This window comes from Lissotriton vulgaris, chromosome 11, assembly GCF_964263255.1.
Source record: "Lissotriton vulgaris chromosome 11, aLisVul1.2, whole genome shotgun sequence".
Taxonomy (NCBI): Eukaryota; Metazoa; Chordata; class Amphibia; order Caudata; family Salamandridae; genus Lissotriton; species Lissotriton vulgaris.
Genome location: NC_141699.1, coordinates 1075999914 through 1076011959, shown reverse-complemented (window position 1 = coordinate 1076011959; position 12046 = coordinate 1075999914).

The following is a 12046-nucleotide window of genomic DNA, read 5'->3' as shown; positions in this document are numbered from 1 at the left end:
CGTCAAGCCCCTGTAGTCCGCCCACCTCTTCCATACTTGTTTGCGGGGGCATCCCCGCGCTTCAAATATTGGTCTCTCCAGACCCATACAGAAGTCCATACCAGCCTTCCATGCACTCAGGGGGGGGGGGGGGCTCACGTCCTTCCATGCTCGGGCCAGGTCTCTTTTGGCTACCACTAGCCCCAGGAGGAGCAGGTGTCGCTTATAGATATTACCACCAACCCCTTCCAAAATGTGCAATAACCCAGACGGTGAGTACGGGGGAGGGTCCATCCCAGCACCTCCGACAGGCAGCTCCACACACCCCTCCAGAAGCCAACCAGTTTGGAGCATGACCATACTGTGTGGAGCAACGTACCCACCTCCGCCCCACATCGCAGACACTCTGAGGACCCAATCAGGCCCGCCTTCCACAGACGCTCACGGGTATAGTAGGCTCTATGAAGAATCTTGAATTGTATGAGTCGAAACCGTATTGCGATAGCCGCTCCCCTCGGGGATTCTAAGGCTTCCCGCCAATCATCCTCATCTAATGGACCGATATCCGTCTCCCAGGTCGTCTTTAGTGGAAGAAGGGTGGAGGAGCAGTGGGTGACCATCGTCTGGTAAATGCGTGATACTTTTTTATCCCCAAGATCACCCATGAAGACCTTCGCCTCAATCGGGCTAAAGTCAGGGAGTGAGTCAAGGTTGGTAATACTGGGCGTCAATGCATGCCGGAATTGTAGGTATCGAAAGAATTGAGATTGGGGCATATCGAATTCGGTACTGAGGGCCTGAAAGGACTTGAGCGTCGTCCCGGACATCACATGACCCAGCTGCAAGATACCTATTGCGTGCTAGCCATCGAAGCCCGATAATTTAGACAGTTCGGGTAGGATACCTTTACGCCACAGTGGCGTTTCCGAGGTCAGTCTGCCCCACCAGCCCATGCGACGCAAGGCCTGACGCCATACAGCAAAGACAAGTTTAGTAACCCTCGGCAACGAACGACGCAGTCGGGGTGAGTATAAGATGTTGTGGAGCGAGTTATCGCCCATCAAAGTACGCTCTAGGGCATAGGCTGGATCCTCACCGTCACCATACCACCATTCGTTTAGAATGAGAAGATGAGCGGCTTGGTAATACGACTGCAGATCCGAGGTGGCCAAGCCCCCACAGTAGGTGGACAAAAAGCACGTGCGCAGTGCCACCCTGGCGGCACCTCCAGCCCAAAGAAAGCGGCCCAGCACTGAATTAACCTGTCTAAACCACTGGGGTGGAATAGGATACGGATGGTTCTGTAGCTGGTAGAGTAAGCGCGGGAGCGCAACCATCTTGAAAATAGCCGATCGGCCAAAGATTGACAGGGGCATACGAGACCAAGTTTTAACATCCGTCTGGACCCGCTCCCAGACGGGCAGCAGGTTACGCTCCCAGGCAGTGTCCGCCGAGTCTGATAGAAACGCCCCAAGATATTTCAGGCCAGCTGTGGCCACTCGCAGTCCCGAAGCCCAGGGATCTGTCACCGTACCTCCGGTTAGTACCCATAGGGTGGATTTATGCAGGTTCAGATATAAGCCTGAAGCCTCCCCAAACAGTTGCATGACTTCTAGGACACGTGGGCCTGAGCGCTGCAAATCAGTAAGGAAAAAGAGGACATCGTCTGCGTATAACGCAATCTTATCCGACAGGGTGGCATTCCACACAAAGCCCCGTATCAGCGCGTCACTGCGCACTCTGGCAGCCAGGGGCTCCATGGCCAGTGCAAATAGATAGGGGGAAAGAGGGCATCCCTGTCTGGTCCCTCGGCCAATGCGGAATGTCTCCGACACCGCCCCGGCGACCCGCACCGAGGCTGTGATGTCCGTATAGAGGAGCTTGACATATGACAGGAAGACAGGGCCCAGATTGAGCCGAGACAGTAATGTAAATAGGTATGACCAGCTAACCGAGTCGAAGGCCCTGTTGATATCGGCCAGCAACAACGCCGCTTGGTCCCCCAAGGCCCCAACAGCGTAGATCACCGCCTGTGCGCATCGGATATTATGTCGCGTTGCCCTGTGGGGCATAAAACCTGCTTGGTCCGAATGGACCAAGTCCGTGATATGTGGAGCCAGGCGGTTCGCCAGGGCCTTGGCCAATATCTTAGCCTCGATATTAATTAAGGAGATGGGTCTATACGAGTCATGGCTATCTGGGGGTCTACCAGGCTTCTGAAAAACCACTATTTCAGCATGGCGCCAGTCTGGGGGCAGTATACCCCGTGCACGTTCCACCTCAAGCACTCGGCGATAGTGTGGCCCCAGCTGTACATGAAATTTTTTTTTAAATTCACACGGGTAGCCATTCGGGCCAGGGGCCTTACCAGCATTGAGTTGCCCCAGAGCGTCTCCTAGTTCCTCCGCTGTGAGGGGTGCATCTAGGGCCTTCTTGGTCTCATCCGACACCGGTACGGGCGGCAACTCTGCGAGATATCGGGCTAGGTCGCCCTCAAGCAATTGGTCACATGGGGCATACTGGGCTGTAAAGTACGCGGCGAAGCTCGCTGCCAATTCGTTTGGGTCGGTCAGGACCTCCCCATCGCCGTTCGTGAGACCCGGTAGCATGAGAGGTTGGAAGTTGTGTTGGCATAGTCTATGGAGCATTGAGCACGACTTGTCTCCCCATTGGTACACCCTACTTCTTGTGGCCAGCCACGCCTGTTTGGCTTCATCCATCAATAGGGACGCGTACGATTGCTGTGCCTGCAGCAGCAGCCGTAGCCCGACCTCATCGCCTCCCTCGCGGTGGTCCCGTTCCAGGGTCGCCACCCGCGCAGCCGCCTCCGTAGTCTGTTCTCGACGCTGCCGACGGGCCGCCGAGCACCATGCGATGTCAATCCCCCGTATGGTAGGCTTCATAGCCTCCCACACCACTCCTTCATCAACACCCTCTACCAGGTTTTCCCGCCAATAGTGGTCAATGGATTCTCGCAAGTGTTTAGTATATGCCGGTTGCAGGAGATGCCACAAGGACATTCTCCATCTGAACGGCAGCCGTTTCCGAAGGAGGTCTATTCTGACTGAAACTGGGGAGTGGTCGGATAGGCCTCTCGGCAATATGTCAGCGCCCTTCACCCTACACAAGCATTCTCTAGGTACAAACACACAATCCAGCCGCGAGAATGAGCCATGCACAGCTGATACATAGGTAAACTCACGGGTTGCAGGGTTCATATGTCGTCAAGCATCCACCCAGCCCAGCCCCTCACTCATTGCATGTAATCTGGTGGGTGTATGGGAGGGGGGGGGAGTCTCGGTCACCTCCTGACGCCTCCGGCGATCCACACATACATCCATCACGTCATTCCAATCTCCCCAATCACTGCCAGTGATCCGGAGACGTCTTCCCACACTGCGAACAGCCTCTCGGCCAGGGCCCACTGCAGGGGGGGGGCGTATATACTCCCAAACACCACCGGTTCTGTGCCCACCATGCCCTTAACAAACAGGAAGCGACCCTGAGGATCCACCCATTGCTTTTCATGGACGTATGCCACCCTGCGGTGTATCAATATGGCCACTCCCCTGGATCCCCTGGAGAACCCCGCATGAAAAACTTGCTGATAACCAAACCTCTGTAGGCCCAGTGCCTTTGTGCCCATCATGTGAGTTTCTTGAAGCAATAATACATCTGCAGCTTCTTTTTTACCCCAGCGTAACACTGCCCCACGTTTAATCTTGTCTAGTAAACCCCTGACATTCCACGTAATCACCCGCATAGAGTCTTCAGGGAGTTTGAGTCGATTCAGCCATAGTCCATTGGAATCCACCATGCGAGCCCCTTATTCCAGCGCCACCCACCGCACATCACATGAAACATTATTGCGACACACACATGCATTTTAGTATCTACCCCAAGAAAAACCACCAACCCCTCAGTCTCACAATCCCCAACAGTTCCCATCCCCAACTCAGCAGCCACATCCCCGGCCGCCCATCCCCTACCTCCCCCCACCCTATACCTCAATGAACTATGAAGTACCTGTCGCGGCATGGGTATTCTCGAGACCAAAACAGAGGGCCCGGGCCCACCCATACCAATGGATCCCAACATCCCAACAAAAGAACAGTGAGCTCACTCCCCCTCCCTCAGTGTCTCTCTCACGAACGGGAGAGTGGTAGCCCCTGTCATGTAGTCCCCAAACCCCCCACCCCACAACTCTATCTACGATCAGGAGACAGAAGCAGTATTGTCTCAAGGCTGCAATACCGCTAGTGATTCAATGGGTCCCAGGCGACCAGGCGTGTTCAGCCAGGATTCACAGCATTAACAGCAGAAGAGGGGGCCTAGGCCCCGGAGTCTTCAGTGATCCGTTCCAGACTGATCTGAATCCTCGGTTCTACCAGTGTCCTGCGTGCCATCGACCGAGGCCGCGCGCTTGCGTGACCTGGAGCGTTTGTTTCATTTGTTCTTTGCCGTCCGGTCTCTCTGTGCCTGTGGTGAACCCTCGGGAGTGCCCGGGTTAAGCCCTGGTTGAGAATTCGGTCTGACCTGTACCGTTTCATCCGTCCACCTGAAAAGGTCCTCCGGCGTATCAAAGAACAGCGTCCGTGATTGGAAGATCACCCTCAGGCGCGCCGGGTACAACAGGGAATATTGTAGCTTGAGGCCTCTCAACTTTGCCTTGGCGGCCAAGAAAGAATGGCGCTGCTGCTGTACGAGTTTGGTATAGTCAGGGAAGATCATGATCTTTTGGTTTTCATAGAGGAGGGTTTCCTTAGTTCTAGCTTCCCTCAGTATGGCGTCCCTGTCGCGATAATTTAACAGCCTAGCGATTACCGCCCTGGGCCGCTCGCCCTCAGGTGGCCTTTGGGTCAAGGCGCGGTGTGCTCTTTCAATAATAAAGCAGGCAGATAGCGACCCTGGGGGCATCCATGACTCCAGCCATTGCGTGAGGAATTGTTCCATGCTGCCCTTTTCACAGCGCTCCGGAAATCCAATGAGGCGAAGGTTGTTGCGGCGTGCCCGCCCTTCTGCATCTTCCACACGGAGCGCTGTGGTCCGCTGCGCAGTTTCCATCGCCGCCATTTTCTTTTTAAGGGTATTTACGTCCTCTTCCACCACCGACACCCTGGACTCGGCTTCCGTGATTCGCGATACGGCATTTCTTAGGTCCTGGCGCAACAGGGTCACATCTGCGCCAACTGCCCCTATTTTGGCATCCAGCATGTCTCTTGACTGGGTTATGGCCGCCATAAGGGCTGCATTGTCCGGCCCCCCTCCAGATGGACCACCCCCGATGGTCCAGGGCCCCCACCGGGTCCCGTAAATTAGTCGATCGTTACTTGCTTAGTGGACCTCCTGGGCCGCTCTCAGCTGAGTGTCGACGCTGAGAGCTGGTCCCGGGGAGGCGAGGGTTCTTTGGCGGACATCTTGGGCGGGTAGGCGCGCCCCGCGCTCTAGTTGTTATAAAGGGGGCTTAGGTAGGATAGCCAGCTGCTTCAATTTCTCACCCTCTGAGGCGGAAGCCGGAGGTTCTTCCCCTCTATCCCTAATTTGCTGTGCTTGGATGTAACCATTGAGGACAAGCCTCACTTTTAATCGCGTCCCGAATGACGCTCGTGTTTTACCAGCGCTATTATTTTAAAAGCGGAAATATTGTTTGTTCGTTGCTCTCTACCTTCCTCTACCTCCTGGGCCGCTCTCAGCTGAGTGTCGACGCTGAGAGCTGGTCCCGGGGAGGCGAGGGTTCTTTGGCGGACATCTTGGGCGGGTAGGCGCGCCCCGCGCTCTAGTTGTTATAAAGGGGGCTTAGGTAGGATAGCCAGCTGCTTCAATTTCTCACCCTCTGAGGCGGAAGCCGGAGGTTCTTCCCCTCTATCCCTAATTTGCTGTGCTTGGATGTAACCATTGAGGACAAGCCTCACTTTTAATCGCGTCCCGAGTGACGCTCGTGTTTTACCTGCGCTATTATTTTAAAAGCGAAAATATTGTTTGTTCTTTGCTCTCTACCTTCCTCTACCTCCTGGGCCGCTCTCAGCTGAGTGTCGACGCTGAGAGCTGGTCCCGGGGAGGCGAGGGTTCTTTGGCGGACATCTTGGGCGGGTAGGCGCGCCCCGCGCTCTAGTTGTTATAAAGGGGGCTTAGGTAGGATAGCCAGCTGCTTCAATTTCTCACCCTCTGAGGCGGAAGCCGGAGGTTCTTCCCCTCTATCCCTAATTTGCTGTGCTTGGATGTAACCATTGAGGACAAGCCTCACTTTTAATCGCGTCCCGAGTGACGCTCGTGTTTTACCAGCGCTATTATTTTAAAAGCGGAAATATTGTTTGTTCTTTGCTCTCTACCTTCCTCTACCTCCTGGGCCGCTCTCAGCTGAGTGTCGACGCTGAGAGCTGGTCCCGGGGAGGCGAGGGTTCTTTGGCGGACATCTTGGGCGGGTAGGCGCGCCCCGCGCTCTAGTTGTTATAAAGGGGGCTTAGGTAGGATAGCCAGCTGCTTCAATTTCTCACCCTCTGAGGCGGAAGCCGGAGGTTCTTCCCCTCTATCCCTAATTTGCTGTGCTTGGATGTAACCATTGAGGACAAGCCTCACTTTTAATCGCGTCCCGAGTGACGCTCGTGTTTTACCTGCGCTATTATTTTAAAAGCGAAAATATTGTTTGTTCTTTGCTCTCTACCTTCCTCTACCTCCTGGGCCGCTCTCAGCTGAGTGTCGACGCTGAGAGCTGGTCCCGGGGAGGCGAGGGTTCTTTGGCGGACATCTTGGGCGGGTAGGCGCGCCCCGCGCTCTAGTTGTTATAAAGGGGGCTTAGGTAGGATAGCCAGCTGCTTCAATTTCTCACCCTCTGAGGCGGAAGCCGGAGGTTCTTCCCCTCTATCCCTAATTTGCTGTGCTTGGATGTAACCATTGAGGACAAGCCTCACTTTTAATCGCGTCCCGAGTGACGCTCGTGTTTTACCAGCGCTATTATTTTAAAAGCGGAAATATTGTTTGTTCTTTGCTCTCTACCTTCCTCTACCTCCTGGGCCGCTCTCAGCTGAGTGTCGACGCTGAGAGCTGGTCCCGGGGAGGCGAGGGTTCTTTGGCGGACATCTTGGGCGGGTAGGCGCGCCCCGCGCTCTAGTTGTTATAAAGGGGGCTTAGGTAGGATAGCCAGCTGCTTCAATTTCTCACCCTCTGAGGCGGAAGCCGGAGGTTCTTCCCCTCTATCCCTAATTTGCTGTGCTTGGATGTAACCATTGAGGACAAGCCTCACTTTTAATCGCGTCCCGAGTGACGCTCGTGTTTTACCAGCGCTATTATTTTAAAAGCGGAAATATTGTTTGTTCGTTGCTCTCTACCTTCCTCTACCTCCTGGGCCGCTCTCAGCTGAGTGTCGACGCTGAGAGCTGGTCCCGGGGAGGCGAGGGTTCTTTGGCGGACATCTTGGGCGGGTAGGCGCGCCCCGCGCTCTAGTTGTTATAAAGGGGGCTTAGGTAGGATAGCCAGCTGCTTCAATTTCTCACCCTCTGAGGCGGAAGCCGGAGGTTCTTCCCCTCTATCCCTAATTTGCTGTGCTTGGATGTAACCATTGAGGACAAGCCTCACTTTTAATCGCGTCCCGAGTGACGCTCGTGTTTTACCAGCGCTATTATTTTAAAAGCGGAAATATTGTTTGTTCTTTGCTCTCTACCTTCCTCTACCTCCTGGGCCGCTCTCAGCTGAGTGTCGACGCTGAGAGCTGGTCCCGGGGAGGCGAGGGTTCTTTGGCGGACATCTTGGGCGGGTAGGCGCGCCCCGCGCTCTAGTTGTTATAAAGGGGGCTTAGGTAGGATAGCCAGCTGCTTCAATTTCTCACCCTCTGAGGCGGAAGCCGGAGGTTCTTCCCCTCTATCCCTAATTTGCTGTGCTTGGATGTAACCATTGAGGACAAGCCTCACTTTTAATCGCGTCCCGAGTGACGCTCGTGTTTTACCAGCGCTATTATTTTAAAAGCGGAAATATTGTTTGTTCGTTGCTCTCTACCTTCCTCTACCTCCTGGGCCGCTCTCAGCTGAGTGTCGACGCTGAGAGCTGGTCCCGGGGAGGCGAGGGTTCTTTGGCGGACATCTTGGGCGGGTAGGCGCGCCCCGCGCTCTAGTTGTTATAAAGGGGGCTTAGGTAGGATAGCCAGCTGCTTCAATTTCTCACCCTCTGAGGCGGAAGCCGGAGGTTCTTCCCCTCTATCCCTAATTTGCTGTGCTTGGATGTAACCATTGAGGACAAGCCTCACTTTTAATCGCGTCCCGAGTGACGCTCGTGTTTTACCAGCGCTATTATTTTAAAAGCGGAAATATTGTTTGTTCTTTGCTCTCTACCTTCCTCTACCTCCTGGGCCGCTCTCAGCTGAGTGTCGACGCTGAGAGCTGGTCCCGGGGAGGCGAGGGTTCTTTGGCGGACATCTTGGGCGGGTAGGCGCGCCCCGCGCTCTAGTTGTTATAAAAGAGGTCCTCTGTAGCTACGCGCAGCGGACGCGGCAGCGGATGCGCCGGATGCTCGCCGGAGTCACGCCAGAGTCCAGCCCGTCTGCGCCCGTCAGCGCTAAGGACGCGCTGGACGGCTGGGCCCTGGACTCTGACAAAATGACTTCCCCCTACTGTAACTATTCTCGGCATGATATGTTGGCCCTGAAACCCGGTAAGAAAAACTGTCATCATACCTACGATCCGGATGACTTCCTGCTCCCACTCAGCTGTGGGAGCAGCTGTGGCTGCTACCTTTCGTCTAGACCTCCCAACCCCGCTCCCATCTACCCTTCCTCTAAACTCCCCTCTTCATCTACCTCCAATTCAGTAGAGGTAGAGGGTATTTTGGTTAATGCCCGCTCTCTGATTAAGAACAGGGTTTTGTTCAAGGAGATGGTACTGGACAGAACGCCCACCTTGGTATTTGTGACCGAAACCTGGGCTAAGGACTCCTCTGAACCTGATCTAATAGAGGCCGTTCCGGAAGGTTATTGCCTGGCCAGACTCGATAGGCAGAGACGAGTGGGAGGGGGGATAGCGATCCTTTATAAAGATCACCTTCAATGTCACACGGTACCCCTGACTGATTTCCCTGACAGTTTTCAAGCTTTTTACTTTTCAATAAAGGAAGAACAACGCCCCTTCTTTAATGGCATTCTAATATATCGTCCCCCCGGCTCGAGAACACACTTCACGCACCACCTTCTCCAATCTCTGGAACCTTACTTTGGCCAAGATAATTTTTCCATCATGGGTGATTTTAATTACCACCTAGAACGGCACGACCTCTCTGACACCTCCTGCCTTACCGAGGCCCTACAATCATGTGGGCTTATGCAACGTGTCTCGGGAGCTACCCACCGTGCAGGACATACCCTGGATGGCATTTTTTCCAATGATCCTCGCTTGACCATCAAGGATCCGATTCATCTTTCCTGGTCTGACCACCTGGCGGTCCCTTTTCTCCTGAAACACCATAGGGTAAATTCCCTTAAACTAGCAAACCATACAACAGAGATTACTAGAAATTTCAGGAATATTAACAGCACCTCCTTCGAGCCCTGGGCTGCAAAGCTTGCCATCACCGGCCCACATAGCGTACAGACTGCAATTGCTCAATTTGAACAGGTCACGACCGAGGCCCTGAATCAATTGGCCCCAGAACAATCCCGACCCCGCGCTAGAAAGAGACCTTCTGCCCCCTGGTTCTCCGACTCCCTTAGGCTTCTTAGACAAGAAGTGAGGAGAATGGAGAGACTATGGCATGCTAGCTGGGACTTCAAAAACAAGGATGCGCATCGACTTCTGGTTAAAAAATACAAGGCGGAAATCTTGCAGGCTAAACAACAATATTTTGTGACTGCGACCTCCTCGCTTTCTTCCCCGAAGGAACTCTTTAAAACTGTTGACTCCCTGGTCAGACTGCAAGCCCCTGACCCTGTCATCCCTTCGCAGGACCTGTGTGATAAGATCGCCTCCTTTTTTCACTCTAAAATCCAGGATATTCACCTAGCCCTTGAGGAACAAAGAGCTGTTCTCAGCGCATCTATACCTAGTGTAGAGATGAGTCCAACCATCACCGAAATCTCCACTCCTTGCACCCTGGACATCTTTCCCTCTCTGGCCCTACACGATCTTGAGCTTTTGTTAGCCAAGACTAAGTCTGGATCACCTTTGGACTCCTGCCCTCTGAAGGTCATTAAACAGTGTAGGGAGACCCTCTTACCTCCCTTGGTGGAGATAATGAATCTTGCCATCAGAGATGGTATCTTCCCAGCAGAGTGGAAGAAGGCGGTAGTGAAACCCTTGTTGAAAAAGGCCTCCTTGGATCCGGGGGTCTTAAAAAACTTCCGGCCTATCTCCCTGCTCCCCGCCCCTGCTAAGATGCTTGAGACACATCTCAACAAACAGCTTGCTGCCTTTGTTGAAAGCTCTGGATGCTTAGACTCCTCCCAGCATGGATTCAGGAAAGAATTTAGTACTGAGTCAGCCCTCACCATCGTACTTGACAAGATCCGTACATCAGTAGATGAGGGCCAGACATCTCTCCTGGTCCTGCTAGATCTTACGGCGGCTTTCGACACCCTCTCCCCCTCAGTACTTACATCACGGCTGAGGGAGGTGGGGGTAAAGAACGCAGCTCTTGATCTCCTGACCTCCTTCCTCACGGGGAGGGAACAAAGAGTCAAGCTTGGGGATTTTCTATCTCCATCCCGTCCTGTGCTATGTGGGGTTCCTCAAGGGTCAGCCCTCAGCCCGACCCTCTTTAATATCTATGTTACCCCACTGGCCAAACTAATAAGATCTTTCGGGATGGAGGTAGTCTCGTACGCAGACGACACTCAAATCCTCGTCTCTCTACCCCATTCAGATGAACTAATCGCCTCCAAATTTAGATCTTGCATGGAGGCGGTCGGGAAATGGATGGTTCAGAACTCTCTGAAACTGAATGGGGAGAAAACTGAGGTGATGGTGTTTGGGGGAAAAGAAAACATCTGGTCAGCCAACTGGTGGCCTGACTCCCTTGGCACTTGCCCCTCCCCCACATCCTCTGCTAAAAATCTCGGGGTGATAATAGACCCGGCCCTTGACCTAGGCAGTCAGGTGAGCAGAACAGTCTCCACCTGTTGGAGCCTGATTCATACTCTCCGTAGGGTCAGGAAATATCTTTCTTTCCAGGCAAGAAAACAAATTGCTGTTGCTCTCATCGGCTCGCGTTTGGACTATTGCAATGCGCTGTATGCCGGACTTAATAAAGGTCAGCTGCAGCGCTTGCAGGTAGTCCAAAACGCCATAGCCAGATTTGTCCTGGATATCCCCAGATGCTCTTCAGCCACTGCAGCCAGAAAAACACTGCACTGGCTACCGGTAGAACAGCGTATCCGGTTCAAGGTCCTGTGTATGACCTATAGAGCCATCGCTAAAAAGAGGGACACTGGAATCGGATCCATCATCTCCCACTATGTCCCCCGAAGAAACCTGCGTTCTTCTGGGAAACTGCTTCTAGCAGCCCCCCGTGTACGAAAAGCTAGGTGGGGCGGCAGAGCCTTTTCCACCCTTGCCCCTAAGTGGTGGAATGAACTTCCTTTGGATCTGAGATCCCTCCCGTCCCTACAGAATTTTCGCACTGCCTTAAAAACCCTTCTCTTCAAGCAAGCATATGTCTAAGGTCTTAATGTCTCCTTTTCTGGTCCTGCTTGACCTTTCGCTAGGCGCCTTGATACCTTCGGGTTTTGTTCTGCGCATTACAAATTATTTTTCAATTCAATTCAATTCAACCGCTACCTCCTCTGGTCATGATTGTCAAGGGTATTAGGGCCACCAGACCGTCGCCGGCCCCCGGGAGGGGAGTCTCGGAAAAGTCACTCCGGGAAGGCCCAGTGCCGGATACAGAGCAGGGCGGACTTCAGCCACTGCCCCCAAAAGCTGCCCCCCCAGCCGCCGATGGACAGGGCCCTCTGTGACCAGTGTTGCTCTCCCAGAAGGTGTGTGGACCCACTGCGTCCCGCGCCACCGCGCCGGTGTCTCCTCTGGTCTGTGGGCCTGGGGGGGGGGGGGGGGGGGGGGCAGGGGGAGGGCCACTACTCACTGTTGCTGCC